At 38.5% G+C, this 18,355-nt stretch overlaps 1 protein-coding gene across 2 annotated transcripts in view; it reads right to left on the bottom strand.

Annotated features, from left to right (window-relative positions):
* The window catches only part of Rnf13 (ring finger protein 13), a 170,918-nt gene extending 152,961 nt beyond the window's left edge, over window positions 1–17,957 (bottom strand). The window contains exon 1 of one of the 2 annotated variants that reach the window (XM_004643911.2): window positions 17,822–17,957. The gene's annotated coding sequence lies outside the window, so the exon portion shown is untranslated. Of the gene's footprint in view, window positions 1–14,892; window positions 14,982–17,821 lie in introns of those variants that run through there. The other variant, XM_023704085.1, reaches the window with a different exon arrangement.
* Window positions 17,958–18,355: the final 398 nt, after the last annotated feature.

Below are 18,355 nucleotides of genomic sequence, written 5' to 3'. Positions count from 1 at the left end.
CAATTTTCAGAATAAAATTTTTACCTCCTTTGTGAACTTCCAAAGTTTGATTAGTTGGTTGTTTTGTTTTGCTATTGTAAATAGAATTGTTTTCTTAATTCCCTTTTGAATTTCAGGTATATAAGAATGCACCTGATTTTTGTGAATTGATTTTGCATTCTACAACTTATCTGAATTCTTTTGTTCCTTTTTTTTTTCTTTTGTGGAATCTTCAGGGCTTTTAACATATAAGATAATGTCATATTCTTTTTAAAGCTTCCTTTCCAATATGGGTGCCTTTCTTTCTTTTTCTTGCCTAATTATTCGAGCTAGGATTTCAGCATAGTGATGACAGAAGTGGCAAAACTGGTCATCCTCCTCTTACTTTTGATCTTAGAGAAAAGCTTTAAACCTTTCACCACCAATTCTATTAGGTGTGATTTTTCTCATAGATATCTCTTTTCAGTTTGTTGGGAGTGTTTTATTTATTTATTTATTTATTTCCTATTTTAGGGAAGGGTCTACAAGGTGTTCAGGGTCTCACTACAGGATCGGACTCATAGTGCTCTCTGCCTGTGCTCAATCGCTGTCTCAGTGCACCCTGGGGGCAGGGGCAGAAGGGCAGGCCCGGGGATTGAACCCACGGCCCCTGCACTTGTCACCTGCTTACAGATGCTTTAATCCGCTGAGCTATTTGGCCAGCCCTCTTGTTGGGAGTGTTTTGTAATGTAAAAATTTTTCAAACATTTTTCTTTATCAAGGGTGTTGGTGCCGTTGCTATTGTTGTTGTTTTATGGTGACTGTCCTTACATTCCAGGATTAAGTCCTACTTGGTCATGATGTACAGTACCTTTAACATGCTGTCTAACTCAGCTTTCTAACATTTTGTTTTGGATTTTTTCATCAACAGCCATAGATACTGGTCTATTGGTGGGTTTTTTGTTTTTGTTTTGCTTTTGTTTTTATTTGCAGTATCTTTTTCTGATTTGGTATCAGGATAATTTTAGCTGCTTAAAAGCTCCAGTCTAGCCAGGCATGGTGGCGCACATCAGTAATCCCAGCACTCAAGAGGCTAAGACAGGAGGATCACTGGAAATTCAAGGTTAGCCTGGGATACAAAGTGAGTTCAAGACCAACCTAAATTGCATAGTAAAACCCTGTCTCCAAAAAAAGCTCCAGTTTAAGAAAGATACAGGTGTCATTTAAATGTTTGGTAGAATTCACTAGAAAGTTATCTAGTCCTGTGCTTTTCTTTCTCGGAATTTCTTGATTACTGATTTGATCTCCTTATTAGTTATAAATGTAATCACATTTTCTATTTCTTTATGAGTTAGTCTTGATAGATTGTGAATTTCTATGAATTTATTCATTTTATCAAGGTTATCCAGTTTCTTGGCATACAATATTTCATAATATTCTTCCATAATCTTTAAAGTTGATAGGTGGTCTCTTTCATTTCTGATTTTAGTTAAGCCTCATTAAAGCTGCGTCTGTACCTATCTCAAGTCAGGCCTACAGGCTTCTCTCTATATAGTGAGCATTTGATATGTAAAATGAGACTCCCTACACTTATAAAAAGTAGAGCTTCAGCTAATCACAAGTAGCCAACTAGTCAAATCACAAGGCAAGTGGTCAGCTGTATCCAACTGTAACCAGCCTTCTATACTTCCGCTTTCTGTGTGTCACTTGTTTTTCTCTGGTTATGAATATAACACACAAATGTGGTGATGTGGGTATTCTGAACCATTTTTGGTCCAGACTGCTACCCCATTCCAGAATCACAAATAAGATCAACTTGTTTTCCAACAGTATTTTTTTTTTTCTTTTTTCTTCTTCTTCTCCTTTTTTCTTTTTCTGGGCTGGGACTGGAATCCAAGGCCTTGCACAAGCCAGGCATGAGCTCTACTGCTCAGCTACACCCCATCTCTCTTTTTTCTTAACATAGAAAACTAAAGATCTGGTAGTTTTAACTGATTTTTTGAACAGAAACAAACCTTTGGTTTTGATTTGTCTCTTGGCCTCATTTTTGAGAACTCAAACACCCTGGCTAGCACATGTGATTATTTGTATGGTTCTAGAGCACAGATGACAAGTTACTCATCTAATTCTGGTCTGTAAATTGCAAAAGTGAAAAACTCCCCAAGCATTACAGCAAATCCTAACTTTAAATCTGTGGCAATATTATACAACTCATCTATACAAAATTACATTTTCAAACTTCATCTTAAAACAGCAGAAGCATTTAATAACATTATTGACATTCCATTAAGAAAATTCACTTCTAAATAACAATTCCAAAGACTACTGAACAGTCTGATGCCAAATGCCTCAGTGCCAATTAACAGTCATGAAACAGTCAATCATGTTCATCAGAAAGCTACATGCCTGAGCATCACTGCTTCCAAAACCTGGACCAAAGTACTCATTAACATAATGATATTTTCCTAAATCATTTATTTAATGGGGCAGGTATGGTGCCACAGACCTGTAATTCCAGCACTTGGGAAGCTGAAGCAAGAGGACTGTCCTGAATTCAAGGCCAGCCAGGGCTACATAAGTGGGTTCAAGGCCAGCATACATTGCACAATAAAACTGTGCCTCAAAAAAAAAGTAATGGCTATCAAATTTTAACTCCTCAGTAAATATATGTGATACTATAAGCACTAAACATGTCTATACTATAGTAAATATTGATAGAAAGAATGTTAATCATTAATCATTTTATTAGTAAACGTCTGTAACAGCCAGCTGTATTTCATTGAACAGGTTATTTTTCCTTCAACTGTCATCATGGTCACATATGTACATTACATATATATGGCACTACAAATTTCCTCCAGAATAGTACTCTCAATTTATTCAATACCTGAGTATGTCATTAACTTCGTAATATTCATTATAAAGCATCGTAATTTCGTAGTTCTGAGAACTACTAAAACATACTATATTAAAATACCCATAAAACATAGTTTTTTAAAGCTTTTTAAGATGATTAAAAGTTGTCATCAGTAGAAGTTTTGCATGAGAAAATAAAACAAAAACAAGTCTTAATTTTCTAAGCAAAATCAAGATGCCCAGTGAATCTACCACAAAATCACTCCAAGTAAAAATTAATATTTTAACTATTATTATTACAATCAACCAAAGTAAATATTTTTCTGTTATATGACCAAATTGGGTTTTTTCAACCAACAAAATAAGATGAATAAAATTGCAATCTTAAAAGGTTAACAAAAAAAAAAAGGTTAACAACCAAGTGTGGTGGGACACACCTATAATCACAGCACTTGGGGGGCTGAGACAGGAGGACAGGAATGAGTTCAAGGCCAGCCTGGGATACATAAACAAGTTCAAAGCTGCCCCACATATTAATTAATTAGTATAAAATATAAAAAAAGATTAAGAAATCAGTTTCTCCAAAATATCAAACTCTTTTCCAACCTCAAGGCATTCATAATAATGTCTGGTATGTAGTCAAACTGTATGGAAAGTGTATTTCACTATTTCCATCAAAATACAATGTAATAGAACCAAGAATATTTCTACTGTTAAATGATAGGACTCATATCCTGTTTGGCCCAAAAGATAAACCCTTATCTTTATGCAGAAATAGTAAGTATCTTTTTCAATGTTAAATATTACTGAGCATTATCCAGTGTGATAGAATATGTTACAAAACATGCATAATCTACAGCAATGAAACTGAGTGACACTTGCATGACTAATATGACATCTTTTTTTTTTTTTTTAATGTATTTTAGTACAGGGTCTACAGGGTCTCACTATGTAGACCAGACTCATAGTGATCCTCCCATTTTCAGCCTCCCAAGCACTGGGATTACAAGGGCATACCACCATACCCAGTCTCAATCGCCTTCTCAGTGCACCCCAGAGGCAGGTGAGGGGCCGGCTCAGTAGGCCTGGGATTGAACCCAGGCCGCTGCACTCTGCCTAAGCAGGCGCTTTAGTCTGCTGAGCTATCTAACCAGCCCTTGCATGACCAATATGGATGAATTTCATAAAAACAAAATAGAACAGTGAAGTCAAAGACCACAAACACAACTACCCATCTCAAGTGAAACTCTTTAGAAACTCAAGCAAGCTAGGCATAATCCCATATTATAGCATACACCTATAATCCCAGCACTCAGGAACCTGGGGCAGGAGGAGGTTTGAATTCATTGAGAATTCAAAATCAGCCTGGGCTACAAAGTGAATCAAGGCTAGCCTGGGCCACAAAGTAAGACCCCATCTCTAAAAAATAAAACTTTAAAAACAAACAAATTATAGGATGTAAAGATTCAAATTTAAAAGGCAAAAACAAAAGAAAGGAACTAGTCATATTGAAATCTACACAGTGGCTACATAAAGAGAGGAGTATGATCAGGCAAATGGCACAGCTGGCTTGGGAGCAATACTCTATTCCTTGTCCAGGCTCTTGTGAGATGGGAGTTTCCTTTGTAACTCTTCTTTAAGTTCTATGCACTTGCCTACATCTATGATACCTATTTTTAAAAGAAAAATACTTAATAATCATTCAACAAATTAGGGTTTATTTTGTTTTTATGACTACCTGCAAGTGTCTTGGAAAGCTGCCACACATAAGTCTATTAAGATCATATAAACAAAGTACATCAACAAATATGAAATATTAAGAACCAGACTTTTTATAGCTTGAGATGGGAATGGGCAGCATGTTTTTTAGCATCATTATAATGTACTGCAGATTATCACTCTTATCACCAAAGAAGTTTGGAAAATATACTTCAGTGTATTACAAATCACCTGAGGCCTCAGACAAAAAAGAACAGTCCCAGGTCACTCCCCCGGGAGAGCCTATGAGCTGATATATTTTTTTAAATGTCCCTTAGTTTTAACCCTTATGATCAAGTCAAGTTTGGAAAACACTGTTCTCAATCAAAGATTTGTAAGTGGCATACCCAGTCATTACTTATAAAATTACAAGTCAAAGGGTAGTGACAGAGTGTCAAACTAGAAAAAGAGAAAAACAGAAACAGGAGTCCTAACAACAACATGCTTTATAATTTCAGGCTGGTGTGATGGCAAGAGCCTATAATCCCAGCACTAGGGAGGCTGAGGCAAGAGGAATGCTGCAAGTTCAAGATCAGCCTGGGCTACAAAAGGAGCTCAATGCCAGCCTGAATTGTATAGTGAGACCCTGTCTCAAAAAAAACCAAGACAAAACAAAACCACAAAAAGCACACTTCGTAATTCTTTTAAAAATCACTGTTTAAAAAAAAAAAAACAAAACACTGTTGTCATCAGTGCCATAGATTGCCAATCACAGCAATTAGCCACATAGCAAAAAAGAAAATGACAATTGACAATAAAACTGCTTTCATGGCTATCAGACTCTTAAACTCTGTTTAGGAAAACATGGAAGGAAGTTCTGGTTTTCTTAGTTACCAAGAATGTTCTTCCCTGTGTACTTTAAAGTATCAATCTTCTGATTCAGAATGTTTTGCTTCACAATACTCCACACAAATGTCACCCTCATTACTATAACTCAACATTGCAAGAAAACCTGATTTTGTTTTAGGCACTGCGTTAAGCACCTGACATGAATGTTTTCCCTTTTACTCCTTAAAACAATGGCTAAAATAAAACAAAAAAATGCAGGGAAGATGGCTTCTACTATCATATCACTTCAGTTTCTAACTTTAAAGGGACTCAATTTCTCTATGTCAATACTAAAGCCTAACTGACTAAATAACTAACTCCATTATTCATCATCTCCATACCCCATCCTTCATTCTTAATTCATATAGTTTCTCATAAAACAGCTGAGCATCGCCAGGACCCTCATACATGTATAAAGTCAGATTTATTATGCAATGATAGAATAGAGAAACTTAGAAATTCAGCATAAAAAAAGGAGGGTACCAGACAAAGTTGTAACACTAATTTTTCTTAAAAAGTTATACCATTAATTATCACAGACTATAACCCATTGCATCTTTAAGCATTAATTACCCTATGGCATTGGTTTTGGCCTTATTGCAATTTTTTTTAATCTTTTATTTATTTATTTGGTACAGGGTCTTGCTATGCAGCTTGGCCTCATAGTGATCCTCCTGTCTTAGCCTCTCCAGCACTGGGATTACAGGCATGTGCCACCAAGCCCAGTTTCAGTGGCTGCCACGGTGCACCCAGGGTTCCAGGGCAGTACAGCATGTGGTACTGGGAACTGAATTTGAATCCTTGCACTTGCCAGGCAGGCACTTAAGACTGCCGAGCTATGTCCCCAGCCCTTGGCCTTCTTTCTACACACTACACTCTTCCCTGGACAATGGCTCATACCTGTCTATGTATATACTGTGCCTCACTCCTCTTGACTTTCTCTGCTGAATTTATTTATTGAAATATTCATTAATTTCTATCATACAGTAATTTTCTTGTCACAATGTTGTTTGTCTATATTTGCCATATGAGACACAGATCTTTATTTTATAAAAGAGTTCCAGGCCCATACTAAGGATTTTAGGTTTCAGAATGTGCACACAATGGTCTCTCAATAACAGGCTATGTGGAAGCTATGAATGTGACCATCTGATAACTAAGTTTAAAAACTTAAGACAGGGGCTGGAGAGAGGCTCAGTAGAACAAGCGCTTGCCTGGCAAGCACAAGGGCCTGAGTTCAACTCCCAGTTCCGCCAAAAATAAATAAATAAATAAATAAATACTTAAGACAACATTAAAAGTTTTATGCAGAACTGAGGGTGTTAGGCAGTGGCACAGTACTTGCCTTGTTCACCCTAACGGGGGGGGGGGGGGGGCACTGCGGAGTGGTGGGGGCGGCCCGAGGGGCTGGGAGAGGGTCCGGCCCAGCTGTGCCTGGGGGGGGGGGGGGGGAATCTCCATTAAAGGCTAGCACAATGGTGCATACCTATCGTTCTAACTACTCAGGAAACAGAGGCAAGAAAATCATTTAGGCCAGGAATTTAAGGCCAGAAATCCAGCTGTCCTCATTTCGACCAGTGGGGGTATATTTAAAATGGATTCTGTTTCTTTTTTTTACATGTTTCCATCAGTCTTGAAAACTTTATTTTCTGGCACCAAATTTTCCAGTTCCATCTTATACTTATCTTTCAGGGTGATGGCCCTGAAATCACCCATCTCTCCAAGAATATTTTTTGCTTATAGGAATTGTGGTAAAGCATTTGGAGGTTTTAGAGCACCAGGACAATTTACTCTCAAATGACTCAGAACAAAAGCTTTGCACTATTTTTAACTGATTATTTTTATGTCATTTTGTCTTAATTATGAAATGTCTTCCAACATTTAAAATAAATTGAGTCTGATCCAAATATAAGTACTGCAGATCACTGAAACTTCACTAGATATACAAGTTACTGTGGTTTGTCTCAGAACCTGACAAACTGAATTTAGCTTTCAAAATTTAACTACAAAGACTTTAAGGAGAATTACAACATCAAGACCAGAGTTCTAATCCTGGTTCCATTACTTTACTAGCTCAATGCTATTTTTTTTAAAAATATATTTAGTACAGGGTCTCGATATACAGATTAGACTTGCAGAGATCCAATCCTCCTGTGTTGAGCCTCTTAAGCACTGGGATTATAGGCACGCACCACCACTCCAAGTCTCTTGTGCCACCTCAGGGTGTCCCAGGGGCAGAGCCAGCATGGCATGCCAGGGATTGAACCCAAGTCCTAGTACCTGCCTAAGTAGGCACTTTAGTCCAGTGAGCTAGCTGGCTGGCCCTTCAATGCTATTTTAGTAGCCTCTTCTTAGATTTTATATTGCTATCTAACAAAACTTTATGACTTTTTCTAATACAAAAAAAAAAAAAATCCCTGAAAAGTATACAGAAAACATTGATTATTCATAATTTTAACATTTATAGACAAGATAAGCCTTTCTTCTTGGGTGTTGCATTTTACTCTCACAAGTTCAACTCTATTCTCACTCTATCTCACTTTCAGCTCTCCTTCCTGCTGCGCAGTTTCCCTGTCACGGCCCAGTTCACCAACACACCAGGCTCGACATATACATCTTAGTGGATTGCCATAAATTCCTGAAGTCCAAATCCTTTTCTGTATTACTCATATCACTCACAATGATTCTGTTTCCCTGATCAACCAACACTGACAGATTTTATATCATTTGTATTAGATTTTACATCATTTCTATCATATTATATTATCATTAATATGTTTTTTTCAGTCATTAAAACTCTTAAGCACCATGTTTATAATTACTTAGTACTGAATTATTTGGCTAAATCATGACTCTTCTATGTTCTTGTTGTACAACAGTAATTAACCACTGCAACTACAAGTAGTTCTACAATAAATACAAATCTCCACTTCTTTGCTTATCTTCTTAGGACAGATTCATAGGTGTGAAATCACAATACCATTTTAAGGCTTGATACATATCACCAAATTTGTTTCCCAGAAAGACTGTTCCTCTTGAACTTTGTATATAAGTGTGCTTTTCATTGCATAGATTACCCTTTTCTCCTCTTTGTGAAATTACAAACAATAAAAAAGCAGCTATCATTCAACAAATCTTTAATGTACTACCCTTCTGGCTAAGTTATTTCTTTTCCTCTTCACAGCTGTGAAGTAGGCTCCACTATCTTTTCATAAAAATAACTAAGACATAGATCAATAAAATGCCTCTAAGAGTGTTTAAAACATACGGGCCTGGGAGATCGGTCAGCCATCTAAGGGCCTGCCTGGCAAGCACAAAGACCCAGGTTTGATCCCTAGTATTGCATGCCATGTAGGCGCTATGCTGAGCCAGCCACAGAAACCGGGCAGGGTGGCACATGCCTGCAATCCCAGCGCTGGGGAGGTTGAGACAGGAGGATCATTACAAGTCTAAGCTGTAGAGTGAATGTACCTACCAAACAAACAAACAAATAAAATTTTAAAAATAAAATATATCAAGTGCTTTAAAGCATTTGCTTTTACTTTCAAGTAACTTGCCTTACAATGCCATTTAAATAGTGGAAGTAGGATTTGTTTTAAGTCTGCGTAATAAGATCCATCCTTCCCAGATCACGAATTGTGCAAATTTGTTCTTCTTTAATTACCTCCACGGTGAAATTTTTCACATGTCTATTGACAAGGCAACAGTAAGGCTAAATATATTTAAGCTTATTTGATGGAAAACTATGAAAGGCAAATAATGGTCATTTAATAGGTTCAAATCAGCTTCTGCTGTGATCTTCTTCATTAGTCACATACATTTGAACCAGACTCTGATAACTATCATTCATCCCTAAATCCTTCTCCACAACTTCAGAACTGAATCACAAAAAAAAAAAAAGGAAAAAAAGATTGTAAAGTATGGTACCTTTCTCCAGGCTTAAACAAAATAGCCTATCTTCTTTTATAACATATATACACATAAGATCATCATTCACCATACTAAAAGGACACCTCAGAACTCCTCGTATTCAAGACGATCAAATTAATATTTTAATAAACCTCTTTTTTGACAGGGTCTCACTATATCGTTTAGACTGACCTTGAACTCACTATATAGCCCAGACTGACCTCAAACTCACAGAAATACTCCTACCTCAACCACTTAACTGTTAGAATTACAGGCATCTGCTCTACTTAGCTCTACTCTTATTTACCTATGTGATCCAGCTCACATGTTTAAAAGAGAGAGTAACTGACAGTTACAAGCAATTATTGTTACAAACAAAAATCAATTGTACGGTTTGTTTTAGTGTTACAATACTGGGGACTGAGCCCAGGACTTTTGCACTAAACTACATCCCTACCCCACCCTCACCCCCTTTCTTTTGAACAGGGTTTTGCTGAGTTGCACATGATGAACTCAAACTCTCTGTCCTCCTGCCTTAGCCAGAGGGCTGGGGTTATAGGTGTGTGCCACCACACCTGGCTCTGTTGTACTTTTCTGGTAATGAATGATGTAAAAACAAAATTGAGGGGAAAACTTTCATTTATAATAGTATGAAAAGAATAAAATACCCAGGAAAAAATTAACAAAGGAAGTGCAAGACTTGTATATAGAAAATTACAAATCATAAAACAATGCTGAAAAATTAAACACATAGCCACATATTAGAAGATTTAATATTGTTAAGATGCCTATACTATTACCCAAATCACTCTACGGATTCAACCCACTACCTACCAAATTCCAATGACTTTTAAAACAGAAATTTAAAAAATTAACCCTCAAATTCCTACAAAACTGCAAAGGCCCTTTTTTTTTTTTTTTTTTTTTTTTTAAGACATGGTCTTACTAAGCAGTTCAGGCTGTCCCTGAACTCACCATGTAACTCAGGCTGGCCTTGCACGTACAGTAATCCTCCTTTGGCCTCCACAGAGCTGGGATTTAGTGTGCACCACCATGCCCAACAAATTTACATTTCTTGACCCTAAATTTTCTAACTACAAAGACAAAATAATCAAGACAATGTAGCACTACCAAAAAGACTGATAAGTAGAAGCAGAATTGAGAGTCTAGAAATAAGCCGATGTATCTACCGCCAACTGGTTTTCTTCCTTTTCAGACAGGGTCTCACTATGCAGTTCAGGCTGACCTTGAGCTCACTTTGCAAACCAGGCAGGTCTGGAACTCTCAACAATCCTCCTGCCTCAGCCTCCAAAGTGCTCAGATTACAGGCATGTGCCACCTTGCCTCACGCCTGTTTTTTTTTTTTTTTTTTCCTGGTTCCAGGCAGGTGCATAAGCTACTCAGGAATCTTCCTAGCCCTTAAGCTGCCAAGACCAAAAAGTCTCTAACAAATACACGAGGATCAACTGGATATTCACATGCAAGATGTAAAGCTGTAATCCTAACTTACACCACACAACACACACACACACATACACACACACACACACAGATTCAATGACATATATAAGAACTAAAATTAGAAAACTTACGGAAGAAAACACAGAGTTAAATCTTCACGGCCTTGGACTTAGCAATAAATTGGCAGGTATAATACAAAAAAATGAGTGAAAAATAAATAAATAATACTTCATCAAAACTGAAAACTTTTACGTATCAAAGGACATTACAAAGGTAAAAAAACAACTCAAAGAACAGTAGAAAACACATATATCTACTAAGGCTCTAATATCTAAAGTACATAAAACCACTTATGACTCAGTAATCAAAAAGACAAATCACACAATTTTTAAAAGGGGCAAAGAAGGGCCAGCCAGATAGCTCAGCAGATTAAAGTGCCTGCTTAGGCAGATGCAGGGGCCATTCCAGGGCGATTGAGACTGGGCACGGTGGCACGTGCCTGTAATCCCAGCACTTGGGAGGCTTTAAACAGAAGGATCACTATGAATCTGATCTACGTAGTGAGACCCTGTAGACCTTGTACTAAATACATAAAAAGGGGGTGGGGGGCAAAGAACTTGGACAGATATTTTCCACAAAAAAAGATATACAAGGGTGGGGAGATAGCTCAGTGGTGTAAGTGCCTGCCTGGCAAGCACAAGGACCTGATTTCAATCCCCGGTACCACATGCCATGCAGGTCATTCCTGTCATCTCAGTGCTGGGGTGGCTGAGACAGGAGGGCCACTGGAGTCTGAACTGTGCATCAAGACCCTATACCAACAACAACAATAATAAATAATTTTTTTAAAAAGATACACAAATGGTCAGCAAATACATGAAGACTCAGTATCATCAGTTGTCAAGGAAATGCAAATCAGAACCAGAGAGACACTCCTTCATAGCCTGAAGGACAGCAATATTATTTTAATGTATTTGGTACAGGGTCTCACTCTGCAGCTTGGAAGCAGTGCCGGGGATTGACCCCAGTCCTTGACTTGCTAGGATGGCACTTAGACCACTGAACTATTTCCACAGCCAGCAATAATATTTATTTGTTTTTTTTTTTTTTTTTTTTGGCAGAACCAGGGATTGAACTCAGGTCCTTGTGCTTGCCAGGGAAGCGCTTATTCCACTGAGCCATCGCCCCAACCCCAATATTTAAAAAATAAAATAAGTGTTGGCAAAGATATGGGAAAATTAAAACCCTCACACTTTGGCAGTGTCAGTACAAAATGTGTTAGCCCCTAAAATAGAACATCTTAACACCCAGGAATCCTACTTTTCTGTGGATGCAAAATACCCGAACACAAAATACTCAACCAAGTTATTATACAAGAAATGCTATTTGCTGTAGCAAAAAGACGAAAACAACCTAAACATCCATTAATGGATGAAAAGATAAACAAATTGGTACATGTGTTGGAGCATTATTCATCACTTCTCAGCTTTTTGGCTAAGATCAAGTATGGAGTATTATTCAGCAATAAAAAGGAAAGCACTGATACCCACTACAACAGGAGTGAAAGAAGCCAGGCAGTAAAAGTCACATAATATATGATTCCACTTACATGAAATACCCTGAATAAGTAAATCCACAGAAACAGCAGATTGTTGATGGATCTAACTGTTAGCATCAGGGAATGCATAGTAACTGTCTAACGGGTATAAGATTTTATTTTGGAGTGATAAAAATGTTTTGAAACTAGACAGAAGTGGTAGCTGTACAACACTGAGATGTACTCAATACTGTTGAAATACTTACTTTAAAATGTTTTTTTTTTTTCCTTTTTCTTTATTTAGGTCAGGGTTTATAGGGTCTCACTGCGTAGATCAGACTCATAGCAATTCTCCTGTTTTCCTCCTCCCAAGTGCTGGGATTACAGGCACATGCCACCATGCCCAATCGCAATTGCCATCTCAGTGCACACCGCTGGTCGGGCCAGCACAGCACGATGGGGATCAAGCCCCGGCTGCTGTGCTAAAAAGGTTATTTTTATGTGAATTCAACCTAAATTTTTTTCTTCAAAAAAAAGGCAATTAATGTTTACGTTGGACAAATGCATAAGTTAGAAGTCTTTCTTTTCTGAAAATCAAATGTAAATTATAAAAATGTAAATTACAAAAACGTGATTTAGATAAAGTATTAAACTTTACTTAGCTAGAAAACACCTCATTAAAAATTGAAGTCATACTTTCTAATAACTTCACTCAGAAATACTGGTCTACTTTTCAAATTTTCGTCTATTCATTTATAAACTGTTTCCAGTGAAAACCCATTCCCCCTGTAAAGTTTAACTAAGTTTCATTTTTCTTTTTTTTTTCTTTTTGGCAGAATCGGGGATTGAACTCAGGCCCCTGTACTTGCCAGGCAATAACTGAGTTTCTTGATCATCTGAAAGTAAAACTGACAACAGTTACGTGCATCACTTAAACTTCACCAAATTTCTAACTCCTTAGAAATTATTCTTCCATCCAAGATCTTCCTAACCAGGCCCGACCCTGCAGAGCTTCGGAGATCAGACGAGATTGGGCATGTTCAGGGTGGTATGGCCATAGACCTTAGAAGTTATTGTAAATCAAATTTTTGTAGCTGACCAGTTCTCTTATATCAATGAGCAAAATATTCTAAAATTTCAGTTACTTTCATAACTTAGTGTGGCTAAGAACATTTCAATGTTTTAATGTTGCATGATAAATGAAAAACCCTAAAACCACAAAATTAACAATGTTCTTCAGGCTTTAAAGTTAAGACTGCTTTCCTCAAAAAAAGTCTGCTTCACTGAAATAGAAATAATATGTCTTCCTGAGGGGATCCCACCTTCTTTTTATTTTTTTATTATTTTATTTATTTATTTATTTTTGTGGTACCAGGGATTGAACTGAGGACTCTGTACTTGCCCAGCAGGCACTTATTCTACTGAGCTATCTCCCCGGCTCACCTTCTTTTTACAGGGATAGATATAACAATGCCTGATGGTGTTATTTCCTGCATGAAATTCCATAACAAAATAAACAGCTTTCACAATAAAGTTGAATATGAAATTGTGACCTCATCAGTTACCTGTGGCTCAGTTTACTCATTCGACATTCCTCCAATTTTTATCTCTCTGACCCTATGAGAGGGTCTCTTTTCTCATAGGCTATCATTACATGCCTTCTCTGTGCCACTACAGGATTACACAACTAATTTAAACTGTTTGTCACTTCCATTATTCTTTGTTTTTGGTACTGGGATTCAAACTCAGGACCTTAAGGGCTGGGGAGAAAGCTCAGCAGAATAAGCGCCTGCCTGACAAGTGCAGGGTCCTGAGTCCAATCCTCTGTACAGCAAAAAAAAAAAAAAATTCAGGACCTTGAGCTTGCCAGGCAGGTAGGTGCTTATGCCACTGAGCTATGGCCCCGACTCCCATTATTCTTTAACCTCACGTTAGAGAGTACACATTTTCTGTTTTGTATACCTAGCTGGTAGCAAAGTAAGAGATGAAAGACTGTGATGCAAACTGAAGTACAAATAACTACTCTGATTTCTTGGCTTACACCTAAAATACCATGGCTTTATTTTTTACTACCTAATGTTAAAGAAAGAAACTACATAATAGGCTATATTTTCCTTTGTTTTTAAAAATTTTGTCTGTAACCCTAGCACTCTGGAAGGCTGAGGTTGGAGGACTGTAAACAGGAGCCAACCAAGGGCAATTTATCAACTTAGCAAGATCTCGTCCCAAAACAAATACAAAAAAAGGGTGGGGAGCATTGCTCAATGCTAAGACTGTGGGTTCAATCCCTAATACATGAAAAAAAAAAATTACAAAGAAGTCTTATCAGTAAATAACACCAAATATAACACTAATTTTGTAAACTTCTTAAATCTAGGTTTATTAACAAAAGAATACATTTAACTTGATGTTTATTCAGTATAAGTTCATAATCAGGTCTATTTTATCTATATTCCCAAAGTGAAATCTTAGTACAGTATTTTATAAGAAATCTTAAAAGCAGAATTTTTAAAATAGGAAAATTCTAACCTCCTCACTTACAGATGAGGAAATGATCTGAGATGAAGTTATTTATGCAAACTCACCCAGTTTAATAGCAAGCAAGCTGGGTCAGGGATATGACTCAGGGCCGGGGAGATGGCTCAGCAAAATAAGCACTTGCCTGGCAAGCGCCAGGGCCTGAGTTCAATCCGTGGTTCCACAAAAAAAAAAAAAAAAAATAGTAAGCTGAGTAAAACACAAAGTCAGAGTTTCACTCCAACTTCATTACTTCCCTTCCAATTACAAGTAATGCAATTGGGTAAACACTTGCTGCTGATGCCTCCAAGATCCAGCCCTTGCCGCATGACTTCCTCCTCCACATCACAAACATTTAATCCATAACTGCAACTGCTGAGCAAATGATTTTGAAAGATTTTCTATTAATCAATTTGGAGGTGACAAAAAGGAAATAAAAAACCTCTAGACCTCAGAACATTGGAACATTCCAGGTATGTATTAGGAATAACAGTATACAAATACGTCATTCCACTGAGAGGAAGTGGAAAGAGGAACACAGATATAAATAATAAAGACATGCAAGCACTCTACAAAATGTTAACAATCTGGTATCTGCTCTTAACTGCTTAGTGTGACTTTCTAAATGATAAAACAAAAACATCTAATTATTTTCTACAATGAAAACATGCCTTAATTCTTCCTCAAGCAGATGAACTCCAGTGTCTCTTCAGGTCAGTGATGTGCCCTAAGTGTTTAGTAGAACAGTGCCCCAATAGGGAAGATTCTTAATATCTGTTGGATGAACGAATGTTATAGAAATACCCATAAGTCATAGGATCCAAGTAATGTTTCCAGTTATGGTATTACAGAATACACAAATGTTTCTTTGTCCAGCTAATGCTCAACAAAATATTCTGTTTGACTGCCCAGTTATTCAGGCCTAGCATGACAAAGAACTAAAAATAACCAAAAAATGGACAAATTTTACTGTACCATATCCTATCCAACTGCATAAAGCCCTAGAAAACCTGCCAAGAAACCTACAGGTCCTTCTCCTTAGTCCTGAGCCCTTTTTCAAGTATAAAGGGTCTCCAGATGTTTCTCTGTCTTTCTTACCACAGGTCCTAGGATCCTGTGTTTATACTCATTTGTTAAGATACCATAATAATAAAAACAGCTCAATTACTATCTATTCCATTTGTGGCATTTTTCATATATTAACTATAATTTTCAAAACAACTCTCAAAATTGGCATTATCATTATCATCATTTTACAAAAGAACCTCTGCTCTTCCCACTGTACCATGTCTTTTATTCCAGTCTTGGCTATAACAGGAATACACTTTCCTGATATGCACCCTTGCAGTGTTAGCCCATAACAATCTCACACACTCTGATTTTAAAGAAGTAAATACTACCTATATTTATGTTGTCATTCTTTACACAGAAATTGTCTGATGTCAGTGACACAAAAGTTGGCATTCCTTACACAGAAATGACTGCTCCTATCTAACCACCTGAAAACCAACAACAAAAAAACACTGAGGATTAATTATGAAACAAACATTTTAGTTCATTTAATCGTCACTTTTTCCTTATTTCTAGTTCAGATTACAGAATCTGTAAGTGTGCCACACTCACTTTACTTATTTACATTGTATCCAAAAGTGCAGCTTCTCCTTGGTGAACTACAGACTTTCAAATTTGAGATCCAGTAGTTTGAAACACAGTCTTTGCTATGATACATGATAAGGCTTTATTGCTTCCTCTTGATACACATTTTTTAAAAACTAAAATAAAAGCTTCAGGAAACGAAACTTACCTTTGCTTCATAGGACATCCTCAGATAGTTTTTCTTCCTTCTTTTCTTTTTACTGTTTGTCAATGTACTAAGTTGATTCCAAAATCCATTTATGAATCCCTATGGACCCTGCACTAGGGCACAGCACACTTAACTCCTTTTTAATTATCACAATCCAATTTTGCTACCTTAACAAGGAATTATCTATCTCCTTGAGCCATTAAAAACTGTCCCTAAAACAGATTCAACTCTTGAACGTCCTTCCCTAAATCTTGAATTGATTTGCTTCCCTACTGAAACTCCTTGGAGGCACACTCACTTTACTGATTTATACCGTATCAAAAACTGCACAGGTTCTGCTTGGAGAAGCACACATCATGGTTGAAAGGAATGCATTAGTTTTTATGAGTTCCGCTGCATCACTGGCAGAGTCCCGCAGGTTTGGGGCAAAAATAAAAGGACTGCAGCAGCTGCCCACGGTGCTGAAACTGAGGATGAAACTAATGTGGGCAATTTACTAGGGCCCGATTAGGGCAAAACAGAGGAATTTACCAAAGGAAGGAAGAGAACATACAGTGGCTGCCCCCAAAGTGCGTGACTGCTTCTGGAATACAGTCACTTGGCTTGGTGTCTGCCCACTCCCTCTCTGGGACAGAGTTCTATCAATCCAGGTCAGCCCAATCAGCCTCGTGACTTGAGGAGGGCAGGGACCTCTTCTCTAGCCCCTACTGGGTCACGTCCCAACCTGCAATCTGAGCTTTGAAGAAAGAAACAGGGGTGGGGTGAGAAAGAAAGGAAGTGACTGCTCTTGTTTTTTTACGCCCAAAGACAAAACAACCCCCAAAACTGAAGTCAAGCGACTTGAACCCAGGACTTTAAAACAAGTGCTGGACCAAGAGAACTCTCACAAACATCTTTCCAGCTCCTGCCACCTCAGAGAGAATGTGAGAAGCACCACGGATAACCTATTAACTTTGGAGTTTTCCCGGAATGCGGGTGCGGGGGAGACTCGTTTCGGTTCTCCAGGCGGAAGGCATTTTTGTTTCTTTTGCAAAAACCCTAATTCACTCCGCCCCACGCCGGAGACTGAAAGCACAGACCTCTGCTGTGGGGCCGACTCCGGGCTCCCGGGCCTGCGAGGGGGGTGTGTTCCCGGGCCAGGCCCCGCGAGGACGACCCCCGCCCAGCCGCCGCGGAGCCTGTCAGGCTCTTACCTGGAGGGCCAGCCCGCGGGACACAGGCTCGCCGGCCTTGTTGCTACTGGAGAAAACCTAGCCTGAGTTCATAACTGAACATCCGCACCGACACCCATAGCCGGAGCCTGAGCAGGGAAGACAACACCAGGGTGAGGCGGAAGTCCCGCCCCGCGTACCTTATTGGCCCGCACAAGGAGGCAGAGCCGATCCATTGGACCGCAGCCTTGCCCATCAAGGCTCCCGCCCACTCTCAAGCCTAGACTCTGCTTGCTACCTCAAGGCTGAGAGATCTGCCCAGTTTGCGAGTCTCGTTCTTGGCCGCGTGATCTGTCTTCCCTAGAAGGGACCGACAAGCAGGGTGGGGCGGTCTTCTGGGGAAATGAAAATACAAAGCAGCTGAAAGAGCCGACCAATACAGAGAAGAGGCTGATTAGCAAAGAAGGTTGTTTGCCGCTGGCCATGTACCGGTACCCCGGCCTCCAGAGCGGAGGAAATGGGCTTCTTCGGGCAGGGACCCAAGAGCAAGGCTAGCGGTCCTGATCGGCTCTGGTT

This window comes from Octodon degus, unplaced genomic scaffold (genome assembly GCF_000260255.1).
Source record: "Octodon degus isolate 3935 unplaced genomic scaffold, OctDeg1.0 scaffold00186, whole genome shotgun sequence".
NCBI lineage: Eukaryota > Metazoa > Chordata > Mammalia > Rodentia > Octodontidae > Octodon > Octodon degus.
The sequence above is the reverse complement of the archived record's forward strand: the minus strand, read 5'-3'. Positions and strand labels throughout refer to the sequence as shown.